Here is a 17,361-nt window from a genome sequence, read left to right on the forward strand (position 1 = left end):
ATAGATCTCCCCGAAAGAGGGGGAGAACTTTGTATTGAGATTCAAAGAGAGAGAAGAAGCCATCTAGCTACTAACTATGGACCCGAAGGTCTGAGGTAAACTACTCACACTTCATCAGAGAGTCTAGGATGATGTAGAAGCCCTCTGGCCCTCTTCGGGCGGAGCTCTGGAACAGGCCCCAAGATGGGATCTCGTGGATACAGAAAGTTGCAGCGGTGGAATTAGGTTTTTGGCTCCTGTTCTGATCGTTTGGGGGTACGTGTGTATATATAGGAGGAAGGAGTACGTCGGTGGAGCACCGATGGGCCCACGAGGCAGGGGGGTGCCCCCCCCACCCTCGTGACCACCTCTTTGATCCCTTGCAGTAGGGTCCAAGTCTCCTGGATCACGTTCGGTAAGAAAATCACGTTTCCGAAGATTTTATTCCGTTTGGACTCCGTTTGATATTCCGTTTATCCAAAACACTGAAATAGGCAAAAAACGGCAATTCTGGGCTGGGCCTCCGGTTAATAGGTTAGTCCCAAAAATAATATAAAAGTGGAAAATAAAGCCCAATATAGTCCAAAACAGTAGATAATATAGCATGGAGCAATCAAAAATTATAGATACGTTGGAGACGTATCAGGCATCCCCAAGCTTAATTCCTGCTCGTCCTTGAGTAGGTAAATGATAAAAAGAGAATTTTGATGCGGAGTGCTACTTGGCATAATTTCAATGCAAATCTTCTTAATTGTGGTATGAATATTCAGATTAGAAAGATTCAAGATAAAAGTTTATATTGACATAGAAAATAATAATACTTCAAGCATACTAACAAAGCAATTATGTCTTCTCAAAATAACATGGCCAAAGGAAGTTATCCCTACAAAATCATATAGTCTGGCTATGCTCCATCTTCACCACACAAAGTATTTAAATCATGCACAACCCCGATGACAAGCCAAGTAATTGTTTCATACTCTAACTTTTTCAAAACTTTTTCAATCTTCACACAATACATGAGCGTGAGCCATGGATATAGCACTATAGGTGTAATAGAATGGTGGTTGTGGAGAAGACAAAAAGGAGAAGATAGTCTCACATCAACTAGGCGGATCAACGGGCTATGGAGATGCCCATCAATAGATATCAATGTGAGTGAGTAGGGATTGCCATGCAACGGATGCACTAGAGCTATAAGTATATGAAATCTCAAAAAGAAACTAAGTGGGTGTTCATCCAACTTGCTTGCTCATGAAGACCTAGGGCAATTTGAGGAAGCCCATCATTGGAATATACAAGCCAAGTTCTATAATGAAAAATTCCCACTAGTATATGAAAGTGATAACATTAGAGACTCTCTACTATGAAGATCATGGTGCTACTTTGAAGCACATGTGTGGTAAAAGGATAGTAACATTGTCCCTTCTCTCTTTTTCTCTCTTTTTTTGTTTTGGCCTTTTCTCCTTTTTTATGGCCTCTTTTTTTTAATTTTTCGTCCGGAGTCTCATCCCGACTTATGGGGGAATTATAGTCTCCATCATTCTTTCCTCACTAGGACAATGCTCTAATAATGATGATCATCACACTTTTATTTTTCTTATAACTCAACAATTACAACTCGATACTTAGAACAAAATATGACTCTATGTGAATGCATCCGGTGGTGTACCGGGATATGCAATATGACAATGATGAAGTGTGTCATGATGAACTAGATGGTGGAAAGTTGCATGGCAATATATCTCGGAATGGCTATGGAAATGCCATAATAGGTAGGTATGGTGGCTGTTTTGAGGAAGGTATATGGTAGGTGTATCATACCGACGAAAGTTGCGGGGTATTAGAGAGGCTAGCAAGGGTGGAAGGGTGGGAGTGCGTATAATCCATGGACTCAACATTAGTCATAAAGAACTCATATACTTATTGGCAAAATTTAGAAGTTATCAAAGAAAAGTATTACGTGCATGCTCCTAGGGGGGTAGATTGGTAGGAAAAGACCATCACTCATCCCCGACCGCCACTCATAAGGAAGACAATCAATAAATAAATCATGCTCCGACTTCATCACATAACGGTTCACCATACATGCATGCTACGGGAATCACAAACTTCAACACAAGTATTTTTATCAACACCTCTATCTCTAAACATGTGTACATATTTTTCGATTTCGGCTTTCGCTTGAGGACAAGCGAGGTCTAAGCTTGGGGGAGTTGATACGTCCATTTTGCATCATGCTTTTATATCAATATTTATTGCATTATGGGCTGTTACTACACATTATGTCACAATACTTATGGCTATTCTATCTTATTTTACAAGGTTTATATAAAGAGGGAGAATGTGGGCAGCTAGGATTCTGGGCTGGAAAAGGAGCAAATATTAGAGACCTATTCTGCACAGCTCCAAAAGTCCTGAAACTTCACGGAAGACATTTTCAGAATATAGAAAAAATAATCAGCGTAAAAAATTCACCAAGGGGGCCACACACTGCCCACGAGGGTGGGGGCGCGCCCTACTCCCCTGGGCGCGCCCCCCTACCTCGTGGGCCCCCTGGTGGCCCTCCGGTGGGCATCTTCTGCTATATGAAGTTGTTCGATGGGAAAAATAAGAAGCCATCTTCTCGGACGAAACCCCGCCGCCACGAGGTGGAACCTTGGCGGAACCAATCTAGGGCTCTGGCGGAGCTGTTCTATCGGGGAAACTTCCCTTCCGGAGGGGGAAATCATCGCCATCGTCATCACCAACGCTCCTCTCATCGGGAGAGGGCAATCTCCATCAACATCTTCATCAGCACCATCTCCTCTCAAAACAATAGTTCATCTCTTGTATCCAATTCTTGTCTCCAAGTCCGGGATTGGAGCTAGTAGGTTGCTAGTAGTGTTAATTACTCCTTCTAGTTGATGCTAGTTGGTTTATTTGGTGGAAGATCATATGTTCAGATCCTATATGCATATTAATACCCCTCTGATTATGAACATGCTTATGCTTCGTGAGTAGTTACGTTTGTTCCTGAGGGCATGGGAGAAATCTTGCTATTAGTAGTCATGTGAATTTGGTATTCTTTCGATATTTTGATGAGGTGTATGTTGTCTCTCCTCTAGTGGTATTATGTGAACGTCGACTACATGACACTTCACCATTATTTGGGTCTAGCGGAAGGCATTGGGAAGTAATAAGTAGATGATGGGTTGCTAGAGTGACAGAAGCTTAAACCCTAGTTTATGTGTTACTTCGTAAGGGGCTGATTTGGATCCATATGTTTCATGCTATGGTTAGGTTTACCTTAATACTTTTGTTGTAGTTGTGGATGCTTGCAATAGAGGTTAATCGTAAGTGGGATGCTTGTCGAAGTAAGGATAGTACCCAAGCACCGGTCCACCCACATACCAAATTATCAAAGTACCGAACGCGAATCATACGAACGTGATGAAAACTAGCTTGATGATATTCCCATGTGTCCTCGGGAGCGCTTTTCTCTATATAAGAGTTTGTCCAGGCTTGTCCTTTTCTACAGAAAGGATTGGGCCACCTTGCTGCACTTTATTTACTTTTGTTACTTGTTGTTCGTTACAAATTATCCTATCACAACTATCCGTTACCACTTATTTCAGTACTTGCAGAGCATACCTTGCTGGAAACCGCTTATCATTTCCTTCTGCTCCTCGTTGGGTTCGACACTCTTACTTATCGAAAGGACTACGATAGATCCCCTATACTTGTGGGTCATCAGGCTTCGACCAGCAGGGCGCGAGCTCGTCTGGCGCGCCGACAGCCCGAGGCGGCGCGCATAAGCGTAGAGCCGCGCCAAGCCTGTTTGGCAGCCGGCCGAAGAAACCCAGGGGCTCAGCTGCGGCAACCAAGCAGGACGAAGCGGCCGCGAAAGCCGACCGCTTTCGCAAGGTGGTGAAGACGCCGCCGCTGGTTTCTGCGTAAGTTCTGACTTCCTTCGTATTTTCTCATTTCTTGACGATCTCATCCAAGTCTTCTCTACTTCGTTCCCCTTGATTTAGGGCCCCTCTCACTCTTGAGAAGTCGGTCCCTGCCTCCATCGTGGGGTCGATGGAGGCCTCCACCACTACCCGGTGGATCGATCCGGCCGCCGACCTCCGGGAGGCGACGGAGCGGAACATGCGGGAGGCGCACGAGGACGCCACCCGCCTGGAGAAGGCGGAGGCGGACAGGGCGGAGGCCGCCGCCCTGAGGAAGCTGGCAGAGGCCGAGGCCGCTGATGCAGCAAAGAAGCGGGCTGAGGAAGCCCGCGCCGTCAGTCGACGACGTTCGTCGTCCCCCTGAACTCTGCGCCACCACCACCGGAGTTCGTGGCGCAGACTGGGGAAACCGACGGTGAGCACCCTACCATGGAGAGGGAGGGCGGCGGCGCCGCCATTCCGGATGTAATCGTGCCCCCGCCACCACCTTCTGAGGAGGCGCGAGATAAGCAGCCGGTCGACCCACCGGTGCCGCCGGCCGGAAATGAGATGGTGACGGGCCCGACTCCCGGGGCCTGCATACCCTTGCGCCGCCGGCCTACGAAGGCGGCCTCGGCGCCACGCCCATTGGAGGTCGGCGCCACGAGCTCCTCCATCCTGGACACCGAGGCGACCAGCGCCGCACCCGCTGGATGGGCGCGGGGAGGTGGGACGACCCACCTGAACAAGGCGGTCCTGGAGGTCCAAGCCAAACTCCGCACCGAGGCCGATGCTCTCAAGCATTGCAACAAGGCGTTCCAGGAGTCGCGAGAGGTCATCCGGGTATACCTCTTGCTCCTTTATTTTCAATTTTTGTATTGCTTCGTGGGGGCGCGCCAACGCACCCACTGGGTGTAGTCCCCGAGTTCGGGGCCGGCTGCTGAGCAGGCGGCCCGAAATTCTAACTAGCAAGCTTCGAGTACTAATATATTTGCTGCAGGACAATCATAACCTCCGCGCAGCCGCCTTCAACTCCAGAGTCCAGCAGTTGGATCAACGCGCCACCGACTTGTCGGAGAGCCGGAGTAAGTCCTCTTCTTTCTATGGGGGCGCGCCGGCACACCCGCGGGCTGTAGTCCCCGAGATCCGGGCCGACTGCTGAGCAGTCGGGCCGGATCTTCCTGGCGCTACATCTTTCTTTGCTGATTGTTTTTGTTTCCTTCTTTTTCTGATTTTGCAGAGGCCAACGCCATCCTTCAACGGCAACTGGGCGAAGCCAACGCTGCGTTGCATGCCAAAGAGGCTGACTGCAGCAGGCTGGCTGAAGAACATGACCGGCTGGCCACGCAGCTGGCGGAGCAGGCAGAGCTTCTCCAGAAGGCCCAGAAGGAGGCGGAGGACAAGGAGGCAGGTCTTCTCGCCGAGTTCGAGATCAAACGCTCCGCCCGGACTGACAAGGAGGCGATGCTGACGGCCGATTTTGGCAAAATCGAGGATATGGTTGACGGTAGGCGACCTTCTTTACTTTTCCTTTAAGTCGCCGGCTTCTTTCTCTTTTTGTTCTGACTCTTTGCTTAGTCCTGGTAAACTTCTTTCCAGGCCACTCTGGTGCCACCAACCAGGCTATCGAGGCCGACCGTGAAGAACGAAGGGCGGAAGGTGAGAGGATCGCCGCCAATGCCCCTCGCACCCTTCGCGAGCAGCTTCTCAGCATCCAAGCCCGTCTTCGGCTGACTCATCGGATGCTGTGCCGCCTTCAGCGTGTCGGTGCCCAGGCGATCGCCGCCTTGTGGCCCGACAGGCCGTGCCGGCGCACCCCCAGCCGGACTGCCGACTGGCTGGAGGTGGCAGCTGGCCGCCTTGAGGCGTGGAAGGGCTCCTCGGCCCGGGCTGAAGCGCGCTGGGCCTTGGAGTTCGTCAAGGCGTGGTACCCTGGGCTAGATCTAGCCCAGTTGACCATGTTCCGACAGGAGGCCCAGGAGGAGCTGGTGGCAGTGGAGGGCGAACTTGTCAAGCGGGCCGCGGCCATCGCCGAGTACACCGACACCAAAGTCTTCATCCCGGAGCCGGCTGAGGACGGCACCGAGGCACCACCAGAGTGGTTTGGGCTGAACCCGGAGGAGGGTGAGGACTCGGCTGAGGTGATCGACTCCAGTGACGAGGGAGAAGACGAGGAGGAGGAGGAAGGTGAAGAGGAGGCGCCACAGGTCGGAGCGGACAGCCAGCCCCAACTCGACCGCCCCTCCAGCAATGAGCCGCACCCGAATGAGCCGGCTGCCGCTGGAGGGGACTGCTACGTCTTGAGCTTGCGTTGGTTTTCCCCGAAGAGGAAGGGATGATGCAGCAAAGTAGCGTAAGTATTTCCCTCAGTTTTTGAGAACCAAGGTATCAATCCAGTAGGAGGCCACGCTCAAGTCCCTCGTACCTGCACAAAACGATAGCTACTCGCAACCAACGCGATTAGGGGTTGTCAATCCCTTCATGGTCACTTACGAGAGTGAGATCTGATAGATATAATATTTTTGGTATTTTTGGTATAAAGATGCAAAGTAAAAAAAGTAAAAGCAAAGTAAAAAAGCAAAGCAAGATTAAAGTGATGGAGATTGATATGATGAGAATAGACCCGGGGGCCATTGGTTTCAGTAGTGGCTTCTCTCAAGAGCATAAGTATTCTACGGTGGGTGAACAAATTACTGTTGAGCAATTGACAGAATTGAGCATAGTTATGAGAATATCTAGGCATGATCATGTATATAGGCATCACGTCCGTGACAAGTAGACCGAAACGATTCTGCATCTACTACTATTACTCCACTCATCGACCGCTATCCAGCATGCATCTAGAGTATTAAGTTAAAAACAGAGTAACGCCTTAAGCAAGATGACATGATGTAGAGAGATAAATTCATGCAATATGAAATAAACCCCATCTTGTTATCCTCGATGGCAACGATGCAATACGTGCCTTGCTTCCCCTTCTGTCACTTGGTAAGGACTCCGCAAGATCGAACCCAAAGCTAAGCACTTCTCCCATGGCAAGAACTACCAATCTAGTTGGCCAAACCAAACGGATAATTCAAAGAGACTTGCAAAGATAACCAATCATACATAAAAGAATTCAGAGAAGATTCAAATATTATTCATAGATAGACTTGATCATAAACCCACAATTCATCGGTCTCAACAAACACACCGCAAAAATAAGATTATCGAATAGATCTCCACAAGAAAGGGGGAGAACTTTGTATTGAGATTCAAAGAGACAGAAGAAGCCATCTAGCTACTAACTATGGACCCAAAGGTCTGAGGTAAACTACTCACACTTCATCGGAGAGGCTATGATGATGTAGAAGCCCTCCGTGATGACGGCCCTCTTCCGGCGGAGCTCCGGAACAGGCCCCAAGATGGGATCTCGTGGATACAGAAAGTTGCGGCGGTGGAATTAGGTTTTTGGCTCGTATTCTGATCGTTTTGGGGTACGTGTGTATATATAGGAGGAAGAAGTACGCCGGAGGAGCACCGAGGGGCCCACGAGGCAGGGGGCGCGCCCTAGGGGGGGCGCCCCCACCCTCGTGACCGCCTCTTTTGTTCCTTGGAGCAGGGTCCAAGTCTCCTGGATCATGTTCGGTGACAGAATCACGTTCCCGAAGATTTTATTCCGTTTGGACTCCGTTTGATATTCCGTTTCTTTGAAAGACTGAAATAGGCAAAAACGGCAATTCTGGGCTGGGCCTCCGGTTAATAGTTTAGTCCCAAAAATAATATAAAAGTGGAAAATAAAGCCCAATATAGTCCAAAACAGTAGATAATATAGCATGGAGCAATCGAAAATTATAGATGCGTTGGAGACGTATCAGGCATCCCCAAGCTTAATTCCTGCTCGTCCTCGAGTAGGTAAATGATAAAAAGAGAATTTTTGATGCGGAGTGCTACTTGGCATAATTTCAATGCAAATCTTCTTAATTGTGGTATGAATATTCAGATTCGAAAGATTCAAGACAAAACTTTATATTGACATAAAAAATAATACTTCAAGCATACTAACAAAGCAATTATGTCTTCTCAAAATAACATGGCCAAAGAAAGTTATCCCTACAAAATCATATAGTCTGGCTATGCTCTATCTTCACCACACAAAGTATTTAAATCATGCACAACCCCGATGAGAAGCCAAGCAATTGTTTCATACTCTAGCTTTTTCAAAACTTTTTCAATCTTCATGCAATACATGAGCGTGAGCCATGGATATAGCACTATAGGTGGAATAGAATGGTGGTTGTGGAGAAGACAAAAAGGAGAAGATAGTCTCACATCAACTAGGCGTATCAACGGGCTATGGAGATGCCCATCAATAGATATCAATGTGAGTGAGTAGGGATTGCCATGCACCGGATGCACTAGAGCTATAAGTATATGAAAGCTCAAAAAGAAACTAAGTTGGTGTGCATCCAACTTGCTTGCTCATGAAGACCTAGGGAAATTTGAGGAACCCCATCATTGGAATATACAACCAAGTTCTATAATGTAAAATTCCCACTAGTATATGAAAGTGATAACATGAGAGACTCTCTACTATGAAAATCATGGTGCTACTTTGAAGCACAAGTGTGGTAAGAGGATAGTAACATTGTCCCTTCTCTCTTTTTCTCTCATTTTCTTTATTTGGGCCTTTTCTCTCTTTTTTATGGCCTCTTTTTATTTGGGCTTCTTTGGCCTCTTTTATTTATTTTTCGTCCGGAGTCTCATCCCGACTTATGGGGGAATCATAGTCTCCATCATTCTTTCCTCACTTGGGACAATGCTCTAATAATGATGATGATCACACTTATATTTTTCTTATAACTCAACAATTACAACTCAATACTTAGAACAAAATATGACTCTATGTGAATGCATCTGGCGGTGTACCGGGATATGCAATATGACAATGATGAAGTGTGTCATGATGAACTAGATGGTGGAAAGTTGCATGGCAATATATCTCGGAATGGCTATGGAAATGCCATAATAGGTAGGTATGGTGGCTGTTTTGAGGAAGGTATATGGTAGGTGTATGATACCGGCGAAAGGTGCGCGGTATTAGAGAGGCTAGCAAAGGTGGAAGGGTGAGAGTGCGTATAATCCATGGACTCAACATTAGTCATAAAGAACTCATATACTTATTGCAAAAATCTAGAAGTTATCAAAGCAAAGTATTACGCGCATGCTCCTAGGGGGATAGATTGGTAGGAAAAGACCATCGCTCGTCCCCGACTGCCACTCATAAGGAAGACAATCAATAAATAAATCATGCTCTGACTTCATCACATAACGGTTCACCATACGTGCATGCCACGGTAATCACAAACTTTAACAAAAGTATTCTTATAATTCACAACTACTCAACTAGCATGACTTTAATATTATCACCTCCATATCTCAAAACAATTATCATGCTTCAATCTTTTCTTAGTATTCAACACACTCAAAAGAAAGTTTCACAAATCTTGAATACCAAGCATATTATTATTAGGCAAATTACCATGCTATTAAGAGACTCTCAAATTAATTTAAGTGAAGCATGAGAGATCAATAGTTTCTTTAAAACATATCCACCACCGTGCTCAAAAATATCTAAGTGAAGCACATAGAGCAAAATTATCTAGCTCAAAAGAATATAAGTGAAGCACCTAGAGCAAAATTATCTAGTTAAAAAGGATATAAATGAAGCACATAGAGTAAAATTATCTAGCTCAAAAGAATATAAGTGAAGCACATAGAGTAAAATTATCTAGCTCAAAAGATATTAGTGAAGCACATAGAGTATTCTATCAAATTTTAATTCATGTATGGCTCTCTCAAAAGGTGTGTACAGCAAGGATGATTGTGGCATACTAAAAAACAAAGACACAAATAATACAAGGCGCTCCAAGCAAAACACATATCATGTTGGTGAATAAAAAAATAGCTCCAAGTAAATTACCCATGGAAGTGGACGAAAGAGGGGATGCCTTCCGGGGGCATCCCCAAGCTTTGACTTTTTGGTGTCCTTGGATTATCTTGGGGGTGCCATGGGCATCCCCAAGCTTAGGCTTTTGCCACTCCTTGTTCCATGATCCATCAAAAGAATTCACCCAAAACTTGAAAACTTCACAACACAAAACTCAAAATAGAAAACTCGTGAGCTCCGTTAGCGAAAGAAAACAAAAGACCACTTCAAGGTAATGTAATGAACTCATTCTTTATTTATATTGGTATTAAACCTACTGTATTCCAACTTCTCTATGGATTATAAACTATTTTACTAGCCATAGATTCATCAAAATAAGCAAACAACACACGAAAAACAGAATCTGTCAAAAACAGAATAGTCTGTAGTAATCTGTAGCTAGCGCAAGATCTGGAACCCCAAAAATTCTAAAATAAATTGCTGGACGTTAGGAATTTATCTATTAATCATCTGCAAAAATAATTAACTAAATATCACTCTTCAAATAAAAATGACAGCAGTCCTCGTGAGCGCTAAAGTTTCTGTTTGTTTACAGCAAGTTCAACAAGACTTTCCCCAAGTCTTCCCAACGGTTCTACTTGGCACAAACACTAATTAAACACAAAAAAGACAACCAAAACAGAGGCTAAATAATTTATTTATTACTAAACAGGAGCAAAAGGCAAGGAATAAAAATAAAATTGGGTTGCCTCCCAACAAGCGCTATCGTTTAACGCCCCTAGCTGGGCATAACGAGCAAGAATAGATCTAGGTATTGCCATCTTTGGTAGGCAATCCATAAGTGGCTCTCATGATAGTTTCATATGGTAATTTTATTTTATTTCTTGTGAAGTGTTCCATGCCCTTTTTAAATGGAAATTGAAATCTAATATTCCCTTCCTTCATATCAATAATCGCACCAACCGTTCTAAGGAAAGGTCTATCAAGAATAATAGGGCAAGAAGGATTGCAATCTATATCAAGAACAATGAAATCTACGGGAACATAATTCCTATTTACAACAATAAGAACATCATTAATCCTTCCCATAGGTTTCTTAATAGTGGAATCCGCAAGATGCAAGTTTAGAGAGCAATCATCAAAGTTACAGAAATCTAGTAAATCACACAAAGTCTTGGGAATAGTAGAGACACTAGCACCCAAATCACACAAAGCATAAAACTCATGATCTTTAATTTTAATTTTAATAGTTGTTTCCCACTCATCATAGAGTTTTCTAGGGATAGAAACTTTCAACTCAAGTTTTTCTTCATAAGATTGCATCAAGGCATCAACAATATGTTCGGTGAAGGCTTTATTTCGACTATAAGCATGTGGAGAATTTAGCACGGATTGCAACAAGGAAATACAATCAATCAAAGAGCAACTTTCATAATTAAATTCCTTGAAATCCAATATAGTGGGTTTAGCAACATCTAGATTTTTATTTCTTTCAATCCCACTTTCATCAATTTCATCATTAAGATCTAAATACTCCGAATTTTTAGAACGCCTTCTAGGTAAAGGAAGATCATATTCAGTTTCATCAAGATTCATATTGCAAAATAAAGATTTAATTGGAGACACATCAATAACTTTTATATCTTCATCTTGATTTTCATAGGAATTGGAAGAACACGCTTTAATAAAGGCATCTTTGGAAGCACGCATCCTAGCGGTTCTTTCCTTACACTCATCAATTGAAATTCTCATGGCTTTTAGAGACTCGTTAATATCGTGCTTAGGTGGAATAGATCTAAGTTTCAAAGCATCAACATCAAGAGCAATTATATCAACGTTTCTAGCCAAATCATCAATCTTAAGAACTTTTTCATCAATCATAGCATTAAAATTCTTTTGCGAAGAAATAAATTCTTTAATATTAGATTAAAAATCAGAGGGCATCTTATTATAATTTCCATAAGAGTTGTTGTAGGAATTCCCATAATTATTAGAAGGATTACTAGGATATGGCCTAGGATTAAAATTCCCTCTATAAGCGTTGTTACCAAAATTATTCCTACCAACAAAATTCACATCCATAAATTCATTATTATTCTCAATCAAAGTAGACAAAGGCATATCACTAGGATCAGAAGAAACACTCTTAGTAGCAAATAATTTCATAAGTTCATCCATCTTTCCACTCAACACATTAATTTCTTCTATCGCATGCACTTTTTTATTAGAAGTTCTTTCAGTATGCCATTGAGAATAATTAACCATAATATTATCTAGGAGTTTAGTAGCATATCCTAAAGTGATTTCCATAAAAGTGCCTCCCGCGGCCGAATCTAAAAGATTTCTAGAAGCAAAATTCAATCCGGCATAAAAGTTTTGTATAATCATCCACAAATTCAAACCATGAGTAGGGCAATTACGTATCATTAATTTCATTCTCTCCCAAGCTTGTGCAACATGTTCATGATCAAGTTGTTTAAAGTTCATTATATCGTTTCTAAGAGAGACGATATTAGCGGGAGGAAAATACTTAGAGATAAAAGCATCTTTGCACTTGTTCCATGAATCAATACTATTCTTAGGCAAAGACGAAAACCAAGTTTTAGCACGATCTCTAAGCGAAAAAGGAAATAGCTTCAATTTAACGACATCATTATTGACATCTTTTTTATTTTGCATATCACATAAATCAACGAAGCTATTCAGATGAGTAGCGGCATCTTCACTAGGAAGGCCGACGAATTGATCTTTCATAACAAGATTCAACAAAGCAGTATTAATTTCACAAGATTCAGCATCGGCAAGAGGAGCAATCGGAGTGCTAAGGAAATCATTATTATTGGTATTGGTGAAGTCACACAATTTAGTAGTATCTTGATCCATCGCGACAAACAAGCAATCTAACACACGAGAAAACAAAAAGCAAGCGGACAAAAGAGGCAAACAGAGAGGGAGGATAGAGAGAGGGCGAATAAAAAGGCAAGGGTGAATTGGGGGGAGAGGAAAACGAGAGGCAAATGGAAAATAATGTAATGCGAGAGATAGGGATTGTGATGGGTACTTGGTATATGACTTTTTGCGTAGACTCCCCGGCAACGGCGCCAGAAATCCTTCTTGCTACGTCTTGAGCTTGCGTTGGTTTTCCCCGAACAAGAAGGGATGATGCAGCAGAGTAGCGTAAGTATTTCCCTCAGTTTTTGAGAACCAAGGTATCAATCCAGTAGGAGCCCACGCTCAAGTCCCTCGTACCTGCACAAAGCGATAGCTACTCACAACCAACGCGATTAGGGGTTGTCAAGCCCTTCACGGTAACTTACGAGAGTGAGATCTGATAGATAGAATATTTTTGGTATTTTTGATATAAAGATGCAAAGTAAAAAGTAAAAGCAAAGTAAATAGCAAAACAATATAAAAGTGATGGAGATTGATATGATGAGAATAGACCCAGGGGGCATAGTTTCACTAGTGGCTTCTCTCAAGAGCATAAGTATTCTACGGTGGGTGAACAAATTACTGTTGAGCAATTGAAAGAATTGAGCATAATTATGAGAATATCTAGGCATGATCATGTATATAGGCATCATGTCCGTGACAAGTAGATCGAAACGATTCTGCATCTACTACTATTACTCCACTCATCGACCGCTATCCAGCATGCATCTAGAGTAGTAAGTTAAAAACAGAGTAACGCCTTAAGCAAGATGACATGATGTAGAGAGATAAATTCATGCAATATGAAATAAACCCCATCTTGTTATCCTCGATGGCAATGATACAATACGTGCCTTGCTGCCCCTTCTGGCACTGCGTAAGGACACCGCAAGATCGAACCCAAAGCTAAGCACTTCTCCCATGGCAAGAACTACCAATCTAGTTGGCCAAACCAAACGGATAATTCGAAGAGACTTGCAAAGATAACCAATCATGCATAAAACAATTCAGAGAAGATTCAAATATTATTCATAGATAGACTTGATCATAAACCCACAATTCATCGGTCTCAACAAACACACCACAAAAAGAAGATTACATCGAATAGATCTCCATGAGAGAGGGGGAGAACTTTGTATTGAGATTCAAAGAGAGGGAAGAAGCCATCTAGCTACTAATTATGGACCCGAAGGTCTGAGGTAAACTACTCATACTTCATCGGATGGGCTAGGATGATGTAGAAGCCCTCCATGGTGACGGCCCTCTTCCGGTGGAGCTCCGGAACAGGCCCCAAGATGGGATCTCGTGGATACAGATAGTTGCGGCAGTGGAATTAGGTTTTTGGCTCCTGTTCTGATCGTTTGGGGGTACGTGTGTATATATAGGCGGAAGGAGTACGTCGGTGGAGCACCGAGGGGCCCACGAGGCAGGGGGGCGCCCTAGGGGGGGCGCGCCCCCCACCCTCGTGACCACCTCTTTGATCCCTTGCAGTAGGGTCCAAGTCTCCGGGATCACGTTCGGTGAGAAAATCAAGTTTCCGAAGATTTTATTCCGTTTGGACTCCGTTTGATATTCCGTTTATCCGAAACACTGAAATAGGCAAAAAAACAACAATTCTGGGCTGGGCCTCCGGTTAATAGGTGTAACACCCCGGATGTAACTTTCCCAATTTGTACTCCAACTCTTGCCGTTTCGGCGTTAAGTTATTTTATTTTATCGGGTTCGGGTCTTTGTCGCCGTGTGTTGTTATCGTTGTCATGCATCCCATATCATGTCATCATGTGCATTGCATTTGCATACGTGTTCGTCTCATGCATCCGAGTATTTTCCACGTTGTCCGTTTTGCATTCCGGCGCTTCGTTCTCCTCCGGTGGTCATTTCTAGCTTTCTTTCGTGTGTGGGGATTAAACATTTCCGGATTGGACCGAGACTTGCCAAGCGGCCTTGGTTTACTACCGGTAGACCGCCTGTCAAGTTTCGTATCATCTGGACTTCGTTTGATACTCCAACGGTTAACCGAGGGACCGAAAAGGCCTCGTGTGTGTTGCAGCCCAACACCCCTCCAATTTGGCCCAAAACCCACCTAAACCTGCTCCATCATCTAGAGCGTTCGATCACGATTGCGTGGCCGAAAACCGCACCTCTTTTGGACTCTCCTAGCTCCCTCTATGCCTATAAATAGGTCTCTCCCCGAAATTCCGGATCCCCCTCGTCAAAAACCCTAGATCCGCTCCTCCTCGCGCTGCCGGACAACGTCCGCGCTGACTCGGACGTGTCCGACCTGCGCGACGCCGCCCGCAGCCACTCCGGGCGTGCCACGTGGCGCCCGCCGCTCGTCGCCGCCGCGGGTCGGGAAGCCCAGATCTGGCCCCCGAGCCCGTTCCCCGCGCCGCTGCCCTTCGCCTCCTCGCGCCCGACCCCGCCCGACCGGACTGCGCCGCCACCGCGCCGTCATCGCCGCCTCGCCGCCCGGTCGCCGCCGCCTCCAGCCGCCTCCGCCCAACGCCGCCCGGTGCGCGCCGTCCGGCGACCTCTCCGGCCGCCCGCCGCCCTCCTCGCCCGGGTCCGCCATCGCCTTCGTCAAGTCCGGCAAGAACTCCGGCGACTCCTCCGTCGAACCTCGATCCGCGTGTGATCCAGATCTGAAAATATCTCCTCAGGTTGACTTTTTTCTCTCGAAACCCTAATCCATGTGCCCATCTTCATCATGCTATAACTCTGCATCCGTAGCTCCGTTTTGGGCATATAGCATATCAAAATGTTCATCTCAGAGAGTACATCATTTCGTTCCATTGCATCATTTTCATTTGAGTTCATATTTATGCCCGAAATGATGTTAGAAGAGGGCTACTTGGGTTAATTATCAGATCTGCTGCTCCATTTAGCTATTTGTCATTTTTGCCATGATTATTGTGGGCATGATATGCCCATGAGCTCTACATATGTTTTGTTAAGGGTTTTGTCATCTTTCCAGAGGTGCAACCCATGTATTTTTGTGATGTGTGTGGTGACTAGCACAAGCTTGCAAAGTGGTGCACTTGGTAATTCTGATTTCAGGGACTTAGCAATTCCACCAAGTCCTTGAGCTGTTTATCTCATATGGCCATATGTTCATGTTGTTTCCTAGTGATCCGTGCCTCTTTTGGGGATGATCAGTAAGGCTGTTTTGATAATATCGTAGTGCTCTATCCATCCATGTCTTTGTTTGCAATTATGGAGCACCCTAACTTGAGTCAATCGAGCTCTACTTTTGCTACTTTGTGAATCTGGGCAGATTGTCAACTTGTTTGCAATTTTGCCGATGATGTTGTAGTTGATCCGTGCATGCTATGCTATTGTTCTTGCCATGTATAGCTTGAATTTTGTGTGTTCTTGATGGATGTATTCTTAGCTTTTCATGACTTTCTCCGTAGTGAGTGCATCGAGCTCGTAAACATGCCTACTTGAGTTATGTTTCAGCATGTGCCAGTTTTCACCAAGTCTGAAAACTGATTATGTTTTTGCTATGTTTACATGCTTGCAATTGTATTTTCTGATCCCTTTTGGCTCAAGGTCACTAAGGGACTTTTGTTAAGCTCTTTGAGTAGCTCCATGCCATGCTTTACTTTGCCATGTTCAGGTCCTGTAGCTTGTAGTTTTGTTGCTCCGAAGAGTGCTATCTGATCTGAAATTCCAGACAAGTGTTAATTTCACTAAGTCTGAGATCTGTTGGCCATATGCATTTTTGACATGCTTGTTTGAACCTGTTAATGGATGAATTGGCCATAGCTCAGTGCTAGACTTTTGTTAAGCATCTTGAATGCATCCCTTCCATGTATTTTGTTGTCATATTTGGGTGCTGTAGAATGTTCATTTTGTTGCATTTAGATGGCTACTTGCTGTAAATTGCAGACCCGTGGCATATTTGAATCGCTTGCCATTTCCAAACCGTAACTCCGATTCCGGCGTTCTTTATATCGTTTTCAAGAAATTTCATCTCATATTTCCAGTGGCACACTTGGATTTCTAATTTGAGGCCAGGTTCTTGCATTTCCTGTCATATCTTGCATATGCATCCCGCATAGCATATCATCTTTGCATCATCTTGTTTGGTCCTTGCACGTGGTTGATTGTGCCCTTGTTGTTTGTTTGTCTTGTTTGGATAGAGCCGGGAGACGAGTTTGCTAACTAGGAGCCCATTGAGTTTGCTTTCGAGGATCCAGTCAACTCTGACAACTGTGCAGGCAAGATGATCATACCCCCGAAATCACTACTATCTTTGCTATGCTAGTTTGCTCGCTCTTTTGCTATGCCAATGCTATGATGCCTACCACTTGCTTTCAAGCCTCCCAAATTGCCATGTCAAACCTCTAACCCACCATGTCCTAGCAAACCGTTGATTGGTTATGTTACCGCTTTGCTCAGCCCCTCTTATAGCGTTGCTAGTTGCAGGTGAAGATTGGAGACCGTTCCTTGTTGGAACATTTATTTACTTGGTGGGATATCATTATACTGCCATGTTATCTTAATGCATCTATATACTTGGTAAAGGGTGGAAGGCTCGGCCTCTCGCCTAGTGTTTTGTTCCACTCTTGCCGCCCTAGTTTCCGTCATATCGGTGTTATGTTC

Source organism: Triticum urartu, chromosome 7A (genome assembly GCF_056163025.1).
Source record: "Triticum urartu cultivar PI428250 chromosome 7A, HENAU_Tu73, whole genome shotgun sequence".
Classification (NCBI taxonomy): Eukaryota; Viridiplantae; Streptophyta; class Magnoliopsida; order Poales; family Poaceae; genus Triticum; species Triticum urartu.